Source organism: Suncus etruscus, chromosome 14, assembly GCF_024139225.1.
Source record: "Suncus etruscus isolate mSunEtr1 chromosome 14, mSunEtr1.pri.cur, whole genome shotgun sequence".
NCBI lineage: Eukaryota > Metazoa > Chordata > Mammalia > Eulipotyphla > Soricidae > Suncus > Suncus etruscus.
The window spans coordinates 45566823-45589438 of NC_064861.1; the positions used below are offsets into that span (position 1 = coordinate 45566823).

At 37.3% G+C, this 22616-nt stretch overlaps 1 long non-coding RNA gene and 1 other non-coding gene across 2 annotated transcripts in view; both read right to left on the minus strand.

Annotated features, from left to right (window-relative positions):
• The window catches only part of LOC126027134 (uncharacterized), a 206866-nt gene extending 189557 nt beyond the window's left edge, over positions 1–17309 (minus strand). The window contains exon 1 of the long non-coding RNA XR_007502209.1: positions 17240–17309. This is a non-coding gene — a long non-coding RNA (uncharacterized LOC126027134). The remainder of the gene's footprint in view (positions 1–17239) is intronic.
• Positions 5179–5285, minus strand: LOC126029150 (U6 spliceosomal RNA). The gene has a single exon (XR_007502801.1). It is a non-coding gene; the product is annotated as a U6 spliceosomal RNA (small nuclear RNA).
• Positions 17310–22616: the final 5307 nt, after the last annotated feature.

The window sequence follows — 22616 nt, forward strand, 5'->3', positions numbered from 1 at the left end:
TATAAGCCATGAAAAACATGTAGACCTTTGAGAAGAGTGATTCAAATAGAAGTTTACCCATGTGATCATATTTCTAAAGTTTCTCTAGTCAAGGCACTACATCAAATTACAATATGCTGTATGTATACAGTATATATATATATGTATATATATGTATGTATACAGTATACTGATCTTGAAGTAACAGTCTTCCAAATCATCAAGGTGGAGATAAAAAAATCAAGTCTGAGAAGCCTTCACAAGAGGAATCTATGAAGAAATACAACATAGTTTCCTGGTGGAAATATAAATCAGTAAAAGAACAGTAACAAAAATAATCTAAGAAAGTTTGAATAAACTATGAACTTTATTAATATAGTGTACTAAAAGAATAATAAAAAACCAAGCAGTTTTCTGACTTCCAAGGTGCAGAATATAGCCCAGCCCCCAAGTGCCTGAACTCTAGAATTAGGTCCTTCCAGTATATATCTATTGTTGTCTTGCTTTTTGCCATTAGTGACTAATCTGAAAATATTTCAGCAAAGTCCAGTGTTACACTGAGGTGAATAGGAAAACCCATTTCGTAGGCCACTTTGTAATTTATATGAGTTGAGGTGATTTGGTATATCTAGCTTATGACTGTGTGGTTAATTCTTTTCATGTGTAGAAACAGGGATTTGGGGAAAGGGGTGAGAGGAAGGGCAAAATGATGGGTTTACCCCCTACAGAGTTTATGGGATCTCAGGAACCTATACCATATACAACTTAAGCCTTATGTTTATGTCTGGGAATATATTAAATGCCATCTGCCTAACCATTTGCCATGTTATAAATTAAGGCGACATCAACAATGCTGCAATGCCAAGGAGCACTCTGCTGTCTTCCAGTTTGATATTAAATGGGTTTTGTTACCAAACTCTTCTTACAAACATGAAAAGAACAGTTGCAAGCCTTCTGGATGAGCAGATGGTCTTCGAGGTTTCCTGCGCAGGCTCTGTGTGAAAGTTGCAGGGTTTACATTTCTTTGCTGTAAAAAGTTGACTAAATTATGGTTGTTCTCAGGGAAAACAAATATTCTGAGGAGATTAAACCCTGATCTGTCACCTGGCAGGTCATTCTACATCTTTAATCTCAGAAGTCTCACCTGTACAATGGGAGTAACTAGATAGGTTTATTACTGGAGCAACATGCGAAAGTTCAGTCATTCTCTACCTTTTTCTGGTTCACAATGAGAACCATTTTACATTATGACCTCCTGTAGATACGTAGACAAGCAAATTAATTAAAATAAAGTTTTCATTAAATAAATGAGTGCTTGCAATGGATTATTCACTGTGATGTTTTTCATTTTATTTGTATACTCTTTTCTTTAGTTGTATTCTCTTTTCTTTTATTTGGAATTTTCTTTTATATATATTTTAAATAATATCTTTATTTAAGCACCATGATTACAGCATGATTGTAGTTGGGTTCTAGTCATAAACATAACATCCCCTTTACCAGTGCAACATTCCAACCACCAATATCCCCCATCTCCCTCCTCCCCGACTCCTGCCTATATTTGAGACAGGCATTCTACTTCTCTCACTCATTAACATTGTTATGATTGTTGTTAGTGTAGTTGTTTCTCTACCTGCACTCACCACTCCCCAGTAAAATGACTTTAGACCCATCAAGAATTACAAACTAGGGGCCGGGTAGGTGGCGCTGGAGGTAAGGTGTCTGCCTTGCAAGCGCTAGCCAAGGAAGGACCTCTGTTCGATCCCCCGGCGTCCCATATGGTCCACCCAAGCCAGGGGCGATTTCTGAGCACATAGCCAGGAGTAACCCCTGAGCGTCAAACGGGTGTGGCCCAAAAACCAAAAAAAAAAAAAAAAAAAAAAAAGAATTACAAACTACAAATTATAAACATTAAGATAATGCATTTGAAAAATATAATAATGCTCACCTTATATATGTGCAATGAAAGTTAGCAGATGATAGTATTGTTATTGATGGCATTGGTATTAATTTTAGCAAGGTGGTATGAAAAGGTAAAATGCAAACCATCAATCCTTGACTCTCTGTTCCCACAGACCCAGTCATAAACTAGTTCTTTTTCTCAAACCTCAACAGTATCCATAAACAGAAGAAAAGCTAGTCTAGCCTCCTGGCAGAGCCCAAATGCCCAAGGAATAGCTTGTCCTCTCTGCACTTATCTGCCTCTCTCAAGGATTATTCTCTCTTCCATTTTCTGCTATTTGAGAGTGAGACCCAGTGTCCACAGTGATCTACTATTGCTCTGGCATTTGGGTTCCTCCTCTATCCATCAAACTCCCCAACTTGTGTACCAAGGTTTCTTGAGGTCATCTTTAAAGTTAACTGCTTGCATTCACATCCTAGCTTCATGTTCTGATTCTGAGAGACCCAACTAAAAATCACCCCTATACCCTTACAGGATTGGCCAGCTTAGCCCATGACCAACACATGTTTGAGAATCTTTAGACTTATTGAAACTGTTTCCACTTATTCTGACTTCCAGCCCCTGTAGGGACCTAGTGAAGGGGTTCACCAGTTTCATATGAACAGGGGCCAGTCTCTAAGTCCTAGCTTTTCTCCTTCATCTTTTATTGTGAATGTAGTCTGCTATTCTGCCTAAGACCAGATGGCAAAGGGCTTCATGAAATAATACATGATGTCTAATTGTCCATCTTTTGTATTCAATTTTCAACTAAATAAACCAGATGCTGTGATCTCAAACACAGATGACATTAATTTGACTGTTCTTCTTAAAACATAGCTAATATCCTTCAGCACTAGAAGGGCCAACAACCCTGGTATAAGTCACAGGAGAACCCACAAAACCACATTTTCTTCAGACAGAACAGATCTTTTATTGGGCCTGTGTCTGTGATAATGATGCAGGTGAGTTTTATCATTCCTTTCACCCCACTAGTAATGAACAAATTCACTGTGTATTACTTTGGACTTGATCTCTGGCAAAACACTACTGGAACAAACAATTTGATTTGTCAACACCTTTACAAGGGCTCCTCAATCAATGTCACAAATCCAAATTTAAACAGCAAAGTACATTTGACTGCAAGACCCTGGACTGATTAGAGCTCCGAGTTCAGAGAATTGCTCCAGACAGGGCAGCAATCAGATTATTAACTCCACTTGAAAATACTCTCTACTGCCTGGGATTAGCATGCATATTTTGATATAGATCGATAAGCAATCTCCTTTCTATAAGAAATGCCTGCAACATTCATTTGGCTGATCAAAGGTAGATATCAGCTGGCTGTGACAGCTCGCTATTGTTTCCCGCTTTCTTTACAGAAGAGCCTCTATTAAAAAAAATTCTCTGGCTTCTTTTCAGCTAATAGTAGAAACCAACAGAGAGCCACAAAATCCCATCTCTTTCTTGACACTGAAACACAATTAGTGCAGGAGGGACTTCTGACTTGTGAGTCTCTTCTGAGCGAACTTAACCATTTCCTCAGTGCTCCCTGACAAGAAACAAGTTTCTTTTTTCTTGCCGCTATTTCCTTTGACTCTGGCACTCTCTTCCCAGGAGTTTAGGGAACATTTGGGAATATGGAAAAGATCATCCTTTTTTGACCAGGTAGTTCCTTCCATTGTGAAAGCAAAGCTCTCCTGAGAAGTCCAGGTACTATTTCAACTCCCTGAGCTTAGTTTTGGATTCAGATGGGGGCATAGAATGAACTTAGTACTTTCAAAGCAATGCTTCAATCTCTCAATCCTTGCCTTTCTTTCAAATTGTTCTCCAAAAGGCTACTTTCTCAGAAAAGAAACCACATCCTAATTATGTTCTTTCATATTGTATAAACCTTTCCTAATCAATCAAGTAATGCAAATAAACTCACAATGCTAATCAACTGTTATCTTCTAGTTATCAATCCAGGAATAGAAGGCAAGATATGACCTTTTTTTTTTGTGTGTGTGTGTGGGTCATACCCTGCTGCATTCAGGGGTTACTTCTGGCTCTGCACTCAGAAATCAGTCTTGGCAGGCTCGGGGACCATATGGGATGCTGGAGATCAAACCTGGGTCTATTCCAGCAGGCAAAACAAATGCCCTACCACTGTGCTATCACTCCAGGCCCTGATGTAGCCATTCTTGAAACAGATGACAATTGACAATGCTACAGAATTTTTTGTACAGCAAGGTTAAAGTTTCACCTAAGTAAAAGGAGGGGAGGTATGGAGATAGCCAAGTGGCTAGTGGTATCTGCCTTACATGCACAGAGATCTGAGTTTAATTCCTGGAGCTGCATAATTCCCCAGAAAATAGTGAGATGTGGCTGTGTATGGAGGCACCAGAGTACGTGGCATTTCCCTCAGCCCTATTAAGCATCATTGGATCTGACCACTGAATTATCTGTCCCAGTTGGGTGATTACCATTGGGAATTGTTCTCAGGTCCCCAGAGCACTGCTTGAAGAGACTCAAGAAAGAAAGAAAAAAAAGGTTGTTGATATATGTGTACATAGAAACCATATAAGTCAGTACATACACAGGGATACCCTGGAGTCACTGGTTATAGTGTGGCAGATTAGTGGGGGACACAGATTCTTAACTATTTCTATTCTATTGAAAGAATTAAAACATAATTCTGTATTATGTTTTACTAATAAAATATTTTTTAAAAAGAGACCTTCCATATGTTATATCTGTGAATAAATTCTTTATTTTAAATGTACCGCTATGAGACATATGCACATCCATCTTTGGTGTTATGGTTCCCAGTAAGCAAGATGCCACCTTCTGATGTTAGGCCTTCACAAGCACATCACCACTCAGTCCATACAATCTATGCTTTGTGCTATGAGGTAGTTGGGAATGCATTTTTTATATTAACTGCTTAATTTAAGCACTGTGGTTACAAAATTATTTATTGTTGGGTTTTAGTCATACAATATACACCGTCCTTTACCTGTGTTCCCTCCCACCACTGATGCCTTTTCAATTAATTTTTTTAAATGCATGAATGCTTTTTTTTTTTTTTTTTTTTGGTTTTCGGGTCACACCCAGCAGAGCTCAGGGGTTACTCTGGCTCAGCACTCAGAAATCGCTCCTGGCAGGCTCAGGGGACCATATGTGATGCCGGGATTCAAATCACTGTCCTTCTGCATGCAAGGCAAACGCGCTATCTCCATACTATCTCTCTGGCCCCATGGATGATTTTTTTTTTTTTTTTTACTATGGAACGCTGCACAAGTTTGCCTGTCATCCTTGTGCAGGGGCCATGCTAATCTTCTCTGTATCATTCTAATTTTAGTATATGTGCCACCGAAGCAAGCACAGGATGCATTTTTAAGCATTCTCTGATTTATTTTAAAATCTCACAGGCTTGAGTCAAAGTGATATTATACGTGAGTTAAGCCTTGCCTTGCATGTGGCTGACCTCCAGCATCTAATATGGTCTTTTAAGCCTGCCAGAGTGATACCTGAGCACAGAGCCAGGAGTAAGCCCTGAGCATCTGGGTGTAACAGTCCAAAAATAAATTAATAAATAAATAATCTCTGAGTTTCAAGACCTCTTTTTAAATTTCACAAAATGGATTGTGGCAGAGTTACAGCTTTCATCTCCACTTTAGTATAACTTAAAATTAAAACAAAAGAGGGACTTGACCCTCAGAACTGCAGCACATTCTCTGAATACAGGACCCTCAGGTTAGAACCCTGATATCCCATGATCCCCTCAATACCTCCAAGAGCAACTCTGAGTATAGAGCCAGGAGAAACCCTCAAGCTGTGTTATTTGGCCTAACTGGCAGTGTGGTGCTCATGGCACCATGCTTTGAAGGCCACTAGGCTACACCACTGAATGTAGAGTGGTTGGTACTCATGAGATATTGGGGATCAAACTCAGGACCTTGATATGCATATGCTCTACAACTTGAACTATTGTTCTGGCAAAGCTTAAAATGCTGTGAAAATATTTCTTTCTCAAGAAAATGTTATTGACTCTAATTTATAACAAATCAACTGTAATTACGTTACCATAACAAATGTAGTTGCAATAGACAGATTTAACTTAAATCATGTAAACATGTCTCTCACTTGGGGCATCTTTTTCTGATTAGGCATCCATCCAACCTGGCTGGAAGACCAGTAACTATTGGATAAACATGATGAAATTTTTAACCTCTTGGTTTATTCTCTATTAAACAGGATAATAAAAATCCAACATTTAAGGGGACTGTGAGATTTACTTTATTTTATTTTTGTTTTGTCTTGGGGCCATACTCAGGAACACATAGAACTTAATCCTGATCCTGTGCTCAACAATCACTCCTAATAAGGTTCAGGGTACTATTTACACTGATAGGAATTAAACTGGGGTTGGCCACAAACAAGATAATCTCTATACTATTTTTCCATTCCAGCTATGAAGTTTAAATAAGAAAATTGGGACCAATAAAAAAAGAATAAAAACAACCAGTATGGCACGGGTGTGAGAGAAACAAACTCTCATATTGCTAGTGGGACTATTGAGTGTTCAATCTCTTTGGGAAAAAATATGGACACTCTCAAAAAAAATGAGAATTGACCTGCCTGCCATGTGACCCAGAAATTTCTCATAATGTCCTTCCAAAAGTCCAAAGACTCTTATCTCAAAAAGGTATTGAAGTCCTATATTCATTGTAGCTCTGTTCGTAAGAGGCAAAATATGGAAGAAACCCAAGTACCTAAGAACAGCTGAAGGAATAAAGAAAGTTTTGTATTTATATATACATAATAAAATATTACTAGACTATATGAAAAGATGAAACCATGTACATTTGAGAGTATTGGGTAGAGTGATGTTAATCAGAAAAATAGATAGGTAATAAATAGTAAATAATAAATAGATAGGTAAATAATCAATAGATAAATAAATCACTGAATGATTGTTCTCATACAGAATATTAAAATTTTTTTAGAAATGGCCAAGGACAAAGGAATATGAGAGCTGGTCTACAGATATGAATTTACCAAGGAAGAATAATAGGGGCAGAGTAAATGGGCTGGGACCCTGCAGCAATGATGGATGAAATGGACACTCTATTGAAGAAAGTGGTAGGAACATTGTATGCATGAAATCATGTCTTTGACAAAATTTATAATCAAGGATTTACAATTCAAATTTTTAAATAAATAAATGTGATAACTAGTATAAAGAACCTATGATAGAGCTGAGCATGCAATGCTAAATTAAAAATGCTCAGAAAATATTAGATGTAACTAGTTACATCAATACTTTTCTTCAAGCCTTTGTTTTGCTTTGCTCAGGGCTTACTCCTGCCTCTGTACTTAGGAATCACTGGCAGTACTCAGGGCCATTGGAAATATATACATACAAATTAGCCATGTATACATATCTCGAGCCCTTGTCTTTTTAATAATGAACTGTTACTTCTAAAATTTTTGAGCTGTAACCAGAGTGACAGTACAGTGAGTAGGGTATTTGTCTGCATGCAGCCAATCTGGATTGGTTTCCAAAACAAATAAAATTTAAAAATTAAATAAAATTTTATGATCTGTTCAGATTCTGTTCTCTTTTTTGAATTCTTAGCTGCTAAACTAAAGATTACTGTATTCCAGTGCTCTTACTTTTTTTCTTTTTCAGTTCTTGGGTCACACCAGGCAATATTCAGGGGATATTTCTGGTTCTGTGTTCAAGAATCAATCCTGGCAGCGCTTGGAGGACCATATGAAACTTTAAGGATCAAACTTAGGTCAGCCTTGTGCAAGGCAAGAACCCTATCTGCTGCACTATCTCTGGCCAAGATATTCTTAAATTTTTAAAGTGATTTTATTTGCTTTTGTTTCTTTCTTTTTTAAACTATTCTGAGATAAAGTAAATGCTTTAAATGTTGAGCCAGAGAGACAGTACAATGGTTAGGGTGCTTATCTTACACTATATTCTTACACCAGCTCAGAAATAAATCTTTTCTTTTCCTCCTTTTTTATTTAAATAAAATGCATCACATAGTTGACATAATATATTTGTTTTCAGGTAAGTAAAAGCAGAGTTACTAAAAATAATAAAATAAAAAGGAAGAAAGAAAATTATAAAAAAAGAAAGAAAATGTATAGGAGCAAGCACTTTTGTGAAAATTATTGTATCTTTAATGAAGTCATTAACAAAATAGCTGAAGAATTAATAAGATCTTGATCCATTCTGTTAAGTTGGTGTGTTCCTATAAGGATGACAGCATCAAACAAATGAAGTTGTCCAGAAATTCAAAATACTATCACTGATATAGTGACTTTTAGGGGCATATATTTAGCTATATGTATTAGCTGCCAGACCTGCTGGAAGAAGGAAGATATGGAAAGTTAGGGTGGGAAGGAATGCCTGACTTGCTCAAAAAAACAAAAAAAACAAAAAAAAAAAACAAAACAAAAAAAAAAAAACCCCTGCTGATATTAGTCTCAAAATCAGCATACCTGAAATTTGGTCTGACTGTTGTCTTGGAAGGGTGTCATAGAGGGGTAACAAGGCAGGGCTATCTGCTTAATGGTCATTTTGGGCGATGGAGGCAGCAGGGTTAGCTTTGACAGGGAGGGGATTTGGCCAGCTCTCTCCTCCCAAGATGTCCAACTTTCTGCTACATAGTCTGGTGTACCCTTGATTTAATCTCATTCAAGAAAAGAGTGTGTCTATGGAGCTGGCCCAGTTTAAACATCTAAAGTTCCTTTCTGGATTTTTATGGGGGGGTATTGTTGTTGTTGGTGGTGGTTTTGGGTCATCCTTGACTATCTTTGACTCTGTACTCAGGAATTATTCTTGTTTCTTATCAGGAAACCATATGAGGTGCTATGGTTGAGAGCTTGCAGGCAAGGAATTTACCCACTGAACTCTAACCCAAAAAGTAAATTTCTTTTTAAAAAAAAATGTCAGGAAAGAAATCAAGGGAGGAAGGAAGTTGAGAAAGGGAAGTAATGGAGAAACAGGGATCAGAGGTCTCAGTACATGCTAATGTGGGAGAGTGTTGTAGCTATATATTGAAAGCACAGACTTGACAACACTTAAAAACATGGCATCTAAACTACAATCACAGAACTTTTTTGTTTTTGTTTTGAGGCCACACCCACTGATGCTCAATGTTTATTCCTGGCTATGAATGTTATGAATGGAGGGCTGAGGGACTATATGGGATGCCAGGGATCTGACACAGGTCAGCCAAGTGTGAAGCATCTGCTCTAACTGTTGTACTGTCACTCCAGCCCAACCACTGAACTTCAAAATGTGTTTATTGAGGAGGCAGATGAAGGTGTTCAGATGGGAAGAGGAAGGAACATGGAAACACTGATGGATAAAAGTTAACACTGGTCGTGGTATTGTGTAGTGGGGCACTAACTAGTAGAAAAATCTGTGTAAAAAAAATTCCTAAACCTTTAGTTAGAGGTCAGGGAGTCCAAGGAAAAATACAGTTGATGATGCTGATTTTGCTTCTAATACAAATTATTGGAATGCTGATGCTCACCAGGGAAAGCTCTGGAATGGGAGCTCTGACCACAGTTTCATATCTGTTACCCTTCCCTGAGGTAAACAGCATTCAGAGATTATACTTGAAATCTCATTCCTCACAGTCCCTTATGAGATTGTAAACCCCCTTAGGTTTAGTTATCATTAATTGAGAATCTGTTTTGTTATCTATCTTTTTTCTATGACTGATTATTGCTGAACAATAAATATCCAACAGAGAGGACAGTTGAGGCTCTCTGTTCACGAGGCAGTCAGTCTCCTGATCTCCATGTTGACTCTCTAATGTCTGTCTTGTTTTCTTAATCCTCTTGGTGACCCTGCTTTAGGCCCATTCATATAAGAGCTGGACTTCGGCAGTGTTGAGTTATTATATGCCTAAGAGTCAACTGTCAATGACTTTGTAAATCATGTTTATTTAATTTGAGAAATTAAATAAAAAATGTATTAATCAATGGTTTTCTTGGTGTGTAGTTAGATGCCTGCAGGCAAACATATTCATAATCTTGCCCTCTAGAAGTTCACAGCTGCATGGAAAATTCTCTTTCTTATTTGAAACAAAGGCATATGGATGGAAGTGAGAGAAATTTCCCAGTAAGTCTGTCTTTTGCTTCATAGTTATTTTTCCAATAAGATACAGATTTGTATCTTGCAAACTATAAAGATCTTGGAGAGGAAAGAAGAAACATAGTAGGAGCAAATAAGAAAGGAACAAAGAAAGGAAGACAATTCCCATGAGAAGATGACGTTGGTTACTAAACTTCAAGCTGTAGTTCGATTTGCTATTGCAAATGAAAAACAATTCAATTATTAAATAAAACATTTGATATAAAAGGAATTATTTAATTTGTCAATGGAGATATAACAAAAGAGGAAATTACTATTTTTAACTTGGTCATTCTTGCTCTAGATCTGTCTATAGAACAGTTTTACTGTTCTCTTTCACCAGTGTATTTTGTTTAGAAAGTTTAGTGCTCTGTGTGCCTGAAATTTTTCCTGAAATCGTTAGATCCAATTGCCTCTAGGGTCATAAATGTATAAAGAAAAGGAATTTTCGCAAGGTTTTGCCACTCAGGAACCTAATTGAAGTAGGAACTTATTTTCCAACACTACTTGCTTCTGCCCCATTCCCTGGACATCCACAATGCAAATTCATATGTATTTTTTGCTGCTCTTTAAGCGGCAGACACTTATGGTGTTCTCATCAGGGTACATATAGCAAGTTTCCCCTACTAGGTCAATCAAGTTTTTGCCATCCTGGTGGTCTATGGTAAGTGCCTGCCTTGGGCATTCTTCTTAGCACTTTCCAGCTATGATCGCTATAATCTATTATATATAATGGCTTGGCAAACGGTTTTATTTTTGACTGACTGAGGAAGAAAAATGATTTTCATTTCTTGTTCAATAATCTAAGACTTCAGGGTCAAGAAAAGTGAATCAAACTTTTTGATCCACCCCATCAAGCTAAAAAGGACATTAGGATGATGTGACTAAGCAGTCAAGCTTACAGTCTGTATCAAATCACTGCTTTTTCCTGGGAGCATCATGTTGTTGACAAGAATTCAGATGATTTAAGGACAAGTTCGATGAAAAATCTAGTTTTTCTCCTTGGTTTGCCACAGATAAATCAACTGCAAAGTTTGTGTGATGCACAGTGGGTATTCAAGATTAAGTGCAAAAGGCAATCCGGATTATTGGATGGCTGTGAGAATCGATGAATGAAAAATATTCTTTCTTGTTCAATGGGATAATTTGTTCTCATTGATGGCACAGAGGGCAGAGAATGGTTCTTGCTTCATTAACTTCATCACTGGGAGACAGTTCTGCTTGGGGCCATTGGAGAGTGTCTACACCAGCATATACTCACCAGTCTGATTTTGAAGCGATGCTATAAATAAAATTTGAAGAAAGACAGAAAATAACAACATTTTCTAATATTTTGATCATTTCTTTATTGTGTTGGAGACAAATGCTATCTATGCTGCCTGAAATAACTACATTTACTAATACTCAGATCATTCTTTTATTGTGTGTGGGACAAATGCTATCTTTATGCTGCCTGGTTTGATTTGGAAAATTACAGTGATTTGTGATTCTACAAAACTAAGGTCATTTAGTAGGGTCACATCCTCTTGCCCTTAAGATTTCTACTCAATTATTTTGGTAGGTGTCACTTTTAATATAATATTTCAGAGTCAACATTAAATGTATGCTCTATTTTAATTTTGGTACATAGTAGGTACTTAGTAAACAAAAGCTATTATTAGTAATTAAATGACAGCATATATATTGATTATAATTATCTAAATTTTATCCTAAGTACTGTTTGTATAATCCAATTAGAGAAGGAAGAACTATACATATAATTTAGCATATTGTGATACAAACAAGCATGCTTAGAACATAAAGTTCTGCAGAAGAGAAATAAACTTCATAGTTAGGGAAGTTCTAATGAGGGAGATATGTTTAAGTAGAGTTCTGAAAGGTGAAAAAGATTTACCCAGGTGGTGGAAATAGGAAATAAGAAAAGGGTATTTTATGACAGAGAACACTGTGAAAAAAAAAGTGATGAAGACAAGAATAAGCATTTGTGTGCCAAACTCAAAGTAGGTCAGTTTGGGAGAGAACAGGTTGCATCCTGGTAAATAAATAAGTGACAGATAGTTTAAATATGTACACACATATATCAATTTTAGTTAGTTGACACTATGGGTGGGACACATGCTGGGGAAAGGGGTGGAGAGAGAACAACCCTGGTGATGGGAATGGCTCTGATTTGTTGTCACTATGTACCTTAAATATTACTGTGAAAGATTTATTATTCACTTTTTGGTCACAATAAAAATTATTATTTAAAAATAGTACTATCATACATCTTTAATGATTTTCTCTTTAATTATTCTCTATATACAAACATATGTACATGTATATAGGTATATAAATATCAATAATTAAGGCTCATTGAGATCAGTATTTATTTGTGAATTTGTCTATTTTATTTTCAAGTTTTGTTAGCTTTTTTTCATCTATTATCTAACCACTACTAAATGTGTCAACTACTTAGATTGTTATGTATTCTTGACAAAATTAACTCTTCTTTCTTTGAGATTACTTTTTTTCTGTTTGCTAATCTCATTTAACATCTGCTTGATACTTATATAATGATTCCTTCTTCATTTTAACATAGCTTTATTTTTTATCTTTTTTGCTGTTAATCTATTTTGTTTTTGTTTGTTGTTATTGTTTGTTTGGGTGGTTTTGGGCCACATACAGCAATGCTCAGGGATTACTTCTGGTTCTGTGCTCAGAAATTGCTCCTAGCAGGCTCAGGGAACCACATGAGATACTGGTGATCCAATCCAGGTCTGCCACTCCAGCTCCTAACCTATTTTGTTTTATAATCAAAGTCAATTAAATGAAGGTAGCATTATAATTAGGTCAGTGCTTACTCACCCAATTGAACAATCTTTGCTTTTTAAATAAGATGTTTAGAACACTTATATTTAATATAATTATTGTTGTTAAGTTATGCTATTATTAATGATAACTCAAAATATATGTAAATATATAATATAAAATATAAAGATATATAAATAACTAGTAAATGTTATTTATTATGAAACTCTTCATTCCATTGTGTAGATTCCACTTAGGAAGTTTCTGGCAAACCTTCAAATTTTACTTATTAGTGTGAGTCTTTCATCAGATTTTATATGTCTAAAATTTCATAATTTAAGCATAAATTTAACTATATTTTGAAAATTTTCAAATTAAAGAAAAATTGTGAAACTACTTAGAAAGAGAAATAAAAAAAATCTAGGGCTCACTGCATTAGTCAGAAAATATATTTATGATATAGTGCATAGGAATAATAGTGGGGACAGAATAAAAGTGAACTTTAAAGATGCTTAAGAAGAATATATAATAGGTAGTTGGTCTCCAAATGCTTAGGGTGGCAATGGGTTTTTTAGTTGGTCTGTCTTAAAAGCAAGAATTGCTGTAAATGTTTAAGCTGAGGAGAATAGATAAAGGACATTAATTGCAACATTTATTAGAAAGGTTAGAATAGGGGCTTATATCAAAAATATACAAGGTACTGAAACAACTTAACAAAAAAAAAAGGCATCTAACCCCATCAAAAAATGAAGAGAAGAAATGAACAAATAATGGCTAAAGAAACTGGTACATATACACAGTAGAATATTATGCAGCCATCAGGAGAGATAAAGTCTTGAAATTTTCCTTTGCATGGATGTACATGAAATTTATTATGCTGAGTGAAATAAATCAGAGGAGAGAAACAAACACAGAATAGTCTCACTCATCTATGGGTTTTAGAAAGAATAAAGACATTGTAATACATAATTACATAATTATTGTAATTATACCTAGTGACAATAGAGATGAGGGCTGGAAGGACTGGCTCACAATATGAAGCTCACCACAAGAGTGATGAGAGTGATGAGTGCAGTTAGGGACATAACTACACTAACAATTACCATGCCAATCTTAATGAATGAGAGAAGTAGAATACCTGTCTCAAATACAGGCAGGAGAGGAGAAGGTGGGAGGGGGAGCATTGGTGGTGGGAATGTTATACTGGTGAAGAGGGGTGTTCTGTTTATGACTGAAACCTAACTACAGCCATGGTTGTAATTATGGTGCTTAAATAAATATTTTATATTTTAAAAAGTTACCAAAAAATAATGAATAGACCCACATTTTCCAGTCTAAGAAAAATTAAAGAAAGGTTAGAATAGTCAAATATGGCCTATAGACAAATAATCTGATTATCTATAGACAAAATTTTTACTACCTATTTTATGAAACTCTTTTGTCAGAGGCAAAGGTCTTGATTATTGGGTGTATAAATGCATGGTATTAACTATAAAATGTGTAGTTAACTAATACAAGTGGAGTTACTGCCATGGGAATCATTGGAAACCCAGAGGTTGAACAAGTATAAGAATATCTCTACTACTAACACAGAAGATAGATAGGTATAAATCTATAACCATTGAGGAATTGTTGACAATACTGTCTCCTGAAAGAATCTATCTGGTCATAACAAAACCTGTGCTATAAACTTTGCAGAAATTCAATGCCTAAGCATCAGAGAAAATGGAAGGATGAATGTAGGCTAAAGAAAACTCAGCAAATCTTTGGTTCAGAAAATAATTTAAGAAAAGGAGTCTGAGCCATCCCATGCCTTCTGATATTTCCGAGAAAGAGTTTAAAAATAAGTGTTAGAGATCTGTCAACAATAGTGTGATTTTGTTTTGTTGTTGTTTTTGTTGTTGAGTCTCACCAGGTTTACCCTTGGCTCTGTTCTTAGGAATCATTCCTGGCAGACTCAGGGGATCATATGGGTTCTGGGAATTGAACTCAGATTTGCTGCATGAAGGGAAGCACTCTACCTGCTTTTCTATCACTCTGGGCTCTAAGCAGTGATTTCTTGTGCTATAAGAAGGTCAATTATTTCTTAGATCAGAGCCATAACAATTCAGTGTCTTTAGAGAAATATAACTCCATCATGTGCAACATCTATAATTAAGCTTGATAAAGTACTCTTGTGATTGCCTTGATATAACATCAGCATATAAAGTGAAATGCAACGTAAGTACTCAAGAAAGATCTGTTCTTTCCAAGTAGTTCAATCCTTGATAATATCTCTGTGACTTTCACAGAAAGGCATGAATGGGGCTGATCCTTTTTTCTGGACAAACTGGAGCAGCCAAACATCACCACCCTACACTCTATGACAGAAATGTCCCAGCTCTGTGAGTGAAATCCAATAATATTAGCAGCTAAATCCTTTCAGGTGGGAATGGACTAAAGGGTTGAAAACTCTAGGTCCTTCCTGGTAAAATGGGATTGGGCCAAGCCCTTCTACACACACACTGCCTTCAGAAAACCAACCAGCCCCATGCACACCGCTTCCATTTTTCCTGCAGAAAAGAATATGATGGCTGCCAATACTTCCAAGGCAGTCCAGTTTTGTATGCACTTAGAATTCTTAGAAAGTTATAAGTGGGGCCAGATTTCCGTTTCTGCATGAACAACAATAGCCTAATGCCACCCTTACGCCTTTTGACAAAAATAGTTCAACTCTACAACTTAACCTTATCAAACTTCCAAGTCACCAAATTTGTCCTGGACGCCTCGGTATTCTCAATATTTAATATTAGTGTCAGTCCAATATATCAGAGGAAATCTGAAGGGAAAATTACATAGTAATCTACCAAGGTCAGAGAGCCTAAACAGTAACACAGAAGGCTCACCTACAATGACTTTAGTAAACGCCATGGAGAGATAGAACAATAATTTCAAATTGACCTGTGTTGATCTAAATTTTGATAATTCCATTTGCCTTTGTGTTATACCAAGCAATATGAAGAAATTTGTTTGTGTCTGCATGGAGGCAGACCAGGGTGGTAGTTGGGAGATAGGGACATTGGTGAAGAGAAGCTCACACTGGTTTGGGATTGGTATTTGAATATTTAATGTATAAAATTACTGTATTATGAACTTGGTAAATGGGGCCAAAGAGGTAGCACAGAGACAGGATGTTTGCCTTGCATGGAGCTGATCAAGAACAGACCAGGTTTTGATTTTCAGTATCCCATATGGTCCCCTGAGCCTGCCAAGAGCGATCTCTGACCACAGAGCCAGGAGTAACCCCTGAGTGCCACCATGTGTGGCAAAAAAAGAAAAGAAAGAAAAAAAAAAAAGAACTCAGTAAGTCACAATGTTATAATAAAAATATTTTAAAAGGAAATATTTGTTGAATAAGTACATATATGCATGTCGGATAATTTTTTCAAGGAGAGTGAACACATACATAACACAAACAATTTGATAATCAACGTATGACAAGATATCCCAAAATTATTAGAAGGTCAGGAGGATTTAGAGATGTGAGAAGATGATTGAAGAGGGAGACTCAGAGAAACTTTGTGTAACTCATCTGTCTTTCTAAAGCTGGAGTAAGGAGAACAGCAACACAAGATACTTGTCTTTCTCTTTGGGAACTTTGTAAAGAAAAGATTGAGGAAATATTTTGCGCACAAGATGGTCTGTATTTTGCCCCTACTATCCAGGAGAGGACAACTCCCTGCCTCTGAAGGAAAATACAAAGACCTCCCTTGTGAAGAAAGCAGGCTTTGGGGTTATTAACCAGTTTTAATCATGGAGTCATGGAGCCGATTAGTTATCTAACAATAAAGATCACTGTAAAGTGATAATAAATGTTTGAAGTACTAAAATGCAAAATCCTCAAACTCAACTGGATTTGGGTTTGGGGAGGACTTAATTAAAAGCAGAGAGTGCCCAGACCCAGTTTCCACATAAAACCCCACACTGGACATAGGAAACACCAGCAACCCAAAGGTCAACAATAAATGTACCCCATAAAACCAGAAATAAAATGAGCTCTGTCTGAGGCATGAAGCAAGGGGAGAGCTAGTCCCTATGGCTCTATAACTGTCCAGCCCTCACCTCATTGAGACCAATTACCTCGGGAGGGATTAGGAACTGACCCTGAGGTGACCACTTGTGTGTTCAAGTGAGAATCCAAAGTAGGAAGTTGGCATAAGAGAGGAGGTTGGAGGTGTGATAAGACCAGAGGGCATGGGCATTGAGAAGCATTTTGGCTCTTTCTGGCCTCTCCTTTTCATGAGAGACAAGCTGATTTTTCTGAGATCAGCAATACCCAAACCATTGGCAGAATCTGCAAGGCCAGTGTCAAGAGCTGGATTTCAAGAAAGTGTCAGGGAACCCACCTGGGTTTTGGATCAAGGTGCTTCCCCACAAGGCACAGGGTGAGAGTCGCCAGTCACACCTGCTCTCTGTGTGGTCCTGTACAGCCTTTCCTGGGGCCAGGAGAGATGAGTCAGGCCCTTCTCAGACCTGTGAAAGCAAAATATGCTTTGGAATAAGACCAGAATGAACCAACATTCATATTGCTTTCAGAAATCTTCTACAAAGGCACCTAGCTCCCAGACTGCCCATCTCCCTGCAAAAGGAATGTTGTGTAAGGAAAATATGGTGCTGATCAGAATGTCCTTTCAAAATGAAGATAACTCTGTCATACAGATCAAGATCTATAGAGGGGAACACATTTGCTCCGTGGGTTCATGTGTTGGTACTTTGTTGCCTGCTACATGGTTCCTAAGTATACATAGTCACATCTCTTTTGAGTTATGTAATTGCATGATTTCCTACTTTCATGCTGGGATATGTACTGGGACCTGTCCACCCTTAGAGAAGTTTATGTTCTCTCTTGAGGGCATTAATCTCTCCTCTCCTTTTTTTTTTTTAATCTTTTTCCTCCTCTTCTGCAGAACCTCCAAATAAAACCTATTATAATGGAGGAACATTGAGGACAGACCCAGTCAGCCCTGTAGAAAGCCAATGGCACAGGCAAAGGGAAGAAGCTGACTGGGTAGAAATCTTTAACTAACTCTCAGCCAGACTTCTCAGAATTCCCACTTAAAATTCACAAAAATGGCAACTCTCTCCTTGTGCCTTCCTTGTTTTTCATATGCAAAATGGGATGTGACCATTGCTCAGCTGAAGGAACAGTCCAAGAACCATGCTTGGATTGTTTTGTGCGTAGATTGCTTTAGTACTCTATCAATAATCACTACTGCCCTTTTTCTTGATAGAAGTATCCTATATAAAATGCATAACTTAGTTCCCTGAGCTCTAACCAGTCCATAGGGGAAGACCTTGAAAGCAGTGTCCTAAAGAGGGCTCTGGACTTTATCATCCACTCTTGCTGCTAGATTTTTCTCTTGCTTTCCACTGAGACCCACCAACCCCCGGTAGTTCTGACCTTTCAAGAACATGCATAATCTTCAAGATAGAGCTTTTGCAAGAGCAAATCTCATCTCCACCATCCACACTGAATCCTCTGCACCATCACCCACTTTTCCTCTCTGTCATTAAAAGTCAGGTGGAGAGATGGTTCAAGGGAAGAATAGGAAGTCTTCCAGGTCATGGAAACTATAGTGGAACTGTTCTACAGCAGGGCTCCACTGTGGTCCCTTGGATTAGATACCTACTATCATCTTATCTGTCACATCTGCAGGATACAACTACCTTTCTTGCAAACTTCCCTTATACTCTCTTAACATAGAGGAAGATTATATGCAGAATAGAAATTATTGGGAGAAGGATTTCCTATCAGGAAGCCCACTTCATCTGGTTGAAGAACAGAATTGGCTGTGTACACCACACCTAACCCTTCACCAGCCTCAGTTATCTCTTCTCCATTGCAGAAACACTTGTTAGTGTTTTCTAGGGAAATGCATTTTGTGTGTGTGTGTGTGTGTGTGTGTGTGTGTGTGTGTAAATAAGCAAATAAACTGTGGATTTGGATGAGGCATCAAGAAAGGCAATGAAAAATTGGTTTCTTTTTCTTGCCCTCTTCATTCCAGCATAGCTAGCCAGAGAAGGAAGAGTAAGCATCATTAACTGTGTTACTACAAGACAAAATATGATCAACACCCATTAGGTTCCTCCCAGGAGAGGGAAGTTGCCATTAATTCTATTAAGACTAGCAAGAAGGTCATCTCTGAAAGGGAAGCCTGTGACCCTCTGAACACTATTTAGATTTGGGCAGAATTTTGTAAAAAATAAGTTCTCCCTGATCAGAAAAAGAAATTGGGTTGAGGTGTGAGGTGAAAGTGAACATTGTGGTGAAAACCTTTTTAGGGAAGGAGGAATAATATTCATTAGCTTCCCCTATCTGCAGGATTAGGTAACTTTCATTCCTTGTGTTTAAAAATGGAAAAGTCTATTTAGTGCTAGTGCAGCACTTAGAAAAGATGTCCGAGTCAGATTTAAGAAAATTGGGTGTTTGAGGATGGAATATTGTTGAGACATAAATTAAAGGTGGATGAAAGAGAAAAAACAAAGGGATTCATGAGCACAAGGAATACTGATGCCTTTTCTTCTTCTTTTTTTCTTCACTACATTTAAGGAAGTGCTCAGCATCCTTTCTATCTAAACTCTAGGGAAGAACCTATGTGATGTAGTAAACAGCTTCCATTTGCTTAAACCTTAAGACTTCAGAATTTGTCTGGCAGCTGCCATTCTTTTCCAAAGTAAATAAAGATCAAATACGTGATTTGATTTAATGGCTCAATCACTCTCATAGGAAAGGAGAGCTCTCCCTGTTTGTTATTTCTAGTATGACTAAACTGAGACTCAACTGAGACTCAGCTAACTTCCTTCACCTGCTGCTTTAGGAAGATGGTGGACTTTGAGAGGTTGCTTCAACCCAAAGACTCTGTGATCTTTGACAAAGATATCTGAGGAAGGTTTGGATTTTTAACTAACTACTGGAGATGAATAAATACAAACATTGAAGAAAGCTGCATGCAGATAAAGATCATGGTGATTATAGTGATGGAGGTGGTGGTGGTGATGGTGGTGGTGGTGGTGAAAAGACTAAGTTGGGTGATTTTTTTTTGTTCTGTTTTGTTTTGGGGCCACACCCAGTAGTGCTACGGTTGCTCCTGGCAGGCTTGGAGGACCATAAGGGATGTCAGAAATTGAACCCAGGTCCATGCCTGGTCAGCTGCGTGCAAGGCAAATGCCCTACAGCTGAGCTATCATTTCTGCTCAGTTGGGCAACTTTACCTGCTTGATTTTACAAGCAACATGATTCCAGTTCCCTTATACATGATTCCAACATGATTCCAACATGATTCCAGTTCCCTTATAGGGATTGGAAGCTATTTTACACATGAGTTTGGGGGAGAAGACACAGTAGAACCAGGATCTCTGCAAACCCAGGAAGCCAGTGGAGTTGAGAAGCAGAAGGGGGTGGGGAAGGTGAGTGAGGCAATTATAAAGGCACACTAGTAAAAGAGCATACTTTTAAATATCAGCCTAATTTACAGGTTCTGCCCACGTAATTGCTTCTTATATAAACTTTGAGCATTCCATACATCATGGGGAAACATTAAAGAACATACCCTCGTGTAAAATATTAAAGGCAAATGACCTCTTTTAGGGGAAACCATTCATTGCTTCCCTCTGGACTAGTCACAGAATTTGTGTGGGAGCACCACTTCTCCCTCCCCACTTCTGTGAAACCCACCAATCTTGTGCCTGAGTTTGAAAGACAGGAACGAGACTACTAGGTCCCCTAATGGAACTTTCTTCTATCCATATTCTTATAGGCATTGATAAATGCATTATTATAGGCAAGCTAGAGTTTGCTCAGGAACTTTGCATTGGCCAGCCCTACCATTAGGAGAAGAGGACCTTGCTCTTTTTCTTAGAGATGATCATAGTTTGACACAGAGGAAATTGTGTTGAGATGTTCAAAGAATTTATATTTTTGTTTGTTTGTTTGTTTGTTTGATTTTTGGGCCACACCCAGTGACGCTCAGGGGTTACTCCTGTCGATGAGCTCAGAAATCGCTCTTGGCTTGGGGGACCTTTTGGGATCCCGGGGACTGAAGCAGGTTTGTCCTGGGTCAGTCACATGCAAAGCAAGTGCTCTACCATTGTACTCTCTTTCTGGCCTGGAGATGTTCAAATAACTTTTAAAAAGCTGCTGAAAGAGGACTTGAGTTGGGTTTAAAGAGTTGTAAAACTGTTTCCTCACATCTTAAGTTTGAGTACCTGAGGATGATTACCAAAAAGGGGGAAAGAAAATTTAGATTTTCTGCTTAACAGTGGAGAATGTTATACAGCTCATTTATATTACTAATTCATCCAAAATTTTTTCTTTGACCACCTATTATTTTGCTGTTTGAAACTATGAAGAATGACAGAAATAATCCCTAATTTTAGATATTTTCAAAAGTAAGAAAAAAAGGTTTATAAAACATAGTAGTTCTTGGCATTCATTCTTTCATTCATTCATTCAATGATTAAAGTCGTACAAGGGCTAAACAGTGTGGGACCCATTCAACGCAGATAAGCAGAGAGATGGTGTCTTTGGCAGTTCCAAGCTTCTATAACAAATTACCAGGAACTGGAATATATTATCATGACTTAACAAACTTTCAAAGATTTTACCTCCATTTTAAAAGTTTTTGTATCCTAATAGTTTTATTTCAGGGTTAGAATTTCAAAATGTATACTTGGAGAGTACAAACATTTCATGTAGGGAAGAGAGTTTTGGGTGAATTTAATTAGTGAGTCAGTAAGTGCTACTATCTTCCTACTGTAGGGAATGATCACTCAAATGTGCTATTCATTGTAGTGGGAACACACCTAACTTTGACTTGGCCTATTTCAAGGTATACATTGACATACTATGACAGTGTTGAAAAAGATGGCACAAAAATAAAAGTGTGTTGGCTCTAATACACAGCTTACCATAAGAGACAGCTAAATTGGGTGGATGAATGTGCAGTGACTATATTACCTTGGGGAGTAGGTCAAACTACACCCTCATTCAGTAAACGAATCCTTGAGCCACAAGTATTGGATCTAGGAACTCAGACTAACTAAGGTTTAAAACAAAGGAAGATACAACATTCTAGGTGAAAGATGTCAACTAATGCAAAGACACAAAAACATAGAAGAAATGAACAGACATTTCCTCAAAGAAGAAATACAAATGGTCAAAAGACACATGAAAAAATGCTCCACATCAATAATCATTAGGGAGATTTAAATCAAAACTACAATGAGGTACCATCTCATACCACAGAGACTGGCACACATCACAAAGAATAAAAACAATCAGTGCTGGTGGGGATGTGCAGACAAAGGAATTTTATTCACTGCTAATGGGAATGCTGGAGACATTCACTGCTAGTGGGAATGTATCTAGTCCAGCCTTTATGTAAAACAACATAGAAATTCCTCAAAAAACTAAAAATTGAGCTCCCATATAATCCAGCTATACCACTCCTAGGTATATACCCTAGGAATACAAAAATACAATATTAATATCCCTTCTTCACACCTATATTTATTGCAGTGCTATTTAAAATAGCCAGACTCTGGAAACAACCAAGATGTCCTTCAACAGATGAATGGTTAAAGAAACTGTGGTACATAAACACAATGAAATAATATGCAGCCATCAGGAGTGATGAAGTCATTAACTTTTTCTAAACATGTGTGTACATGAAATCTATTATGCTGAGTGAAATAAGTCAGAGGGAAAGATATAGAAACAGAATA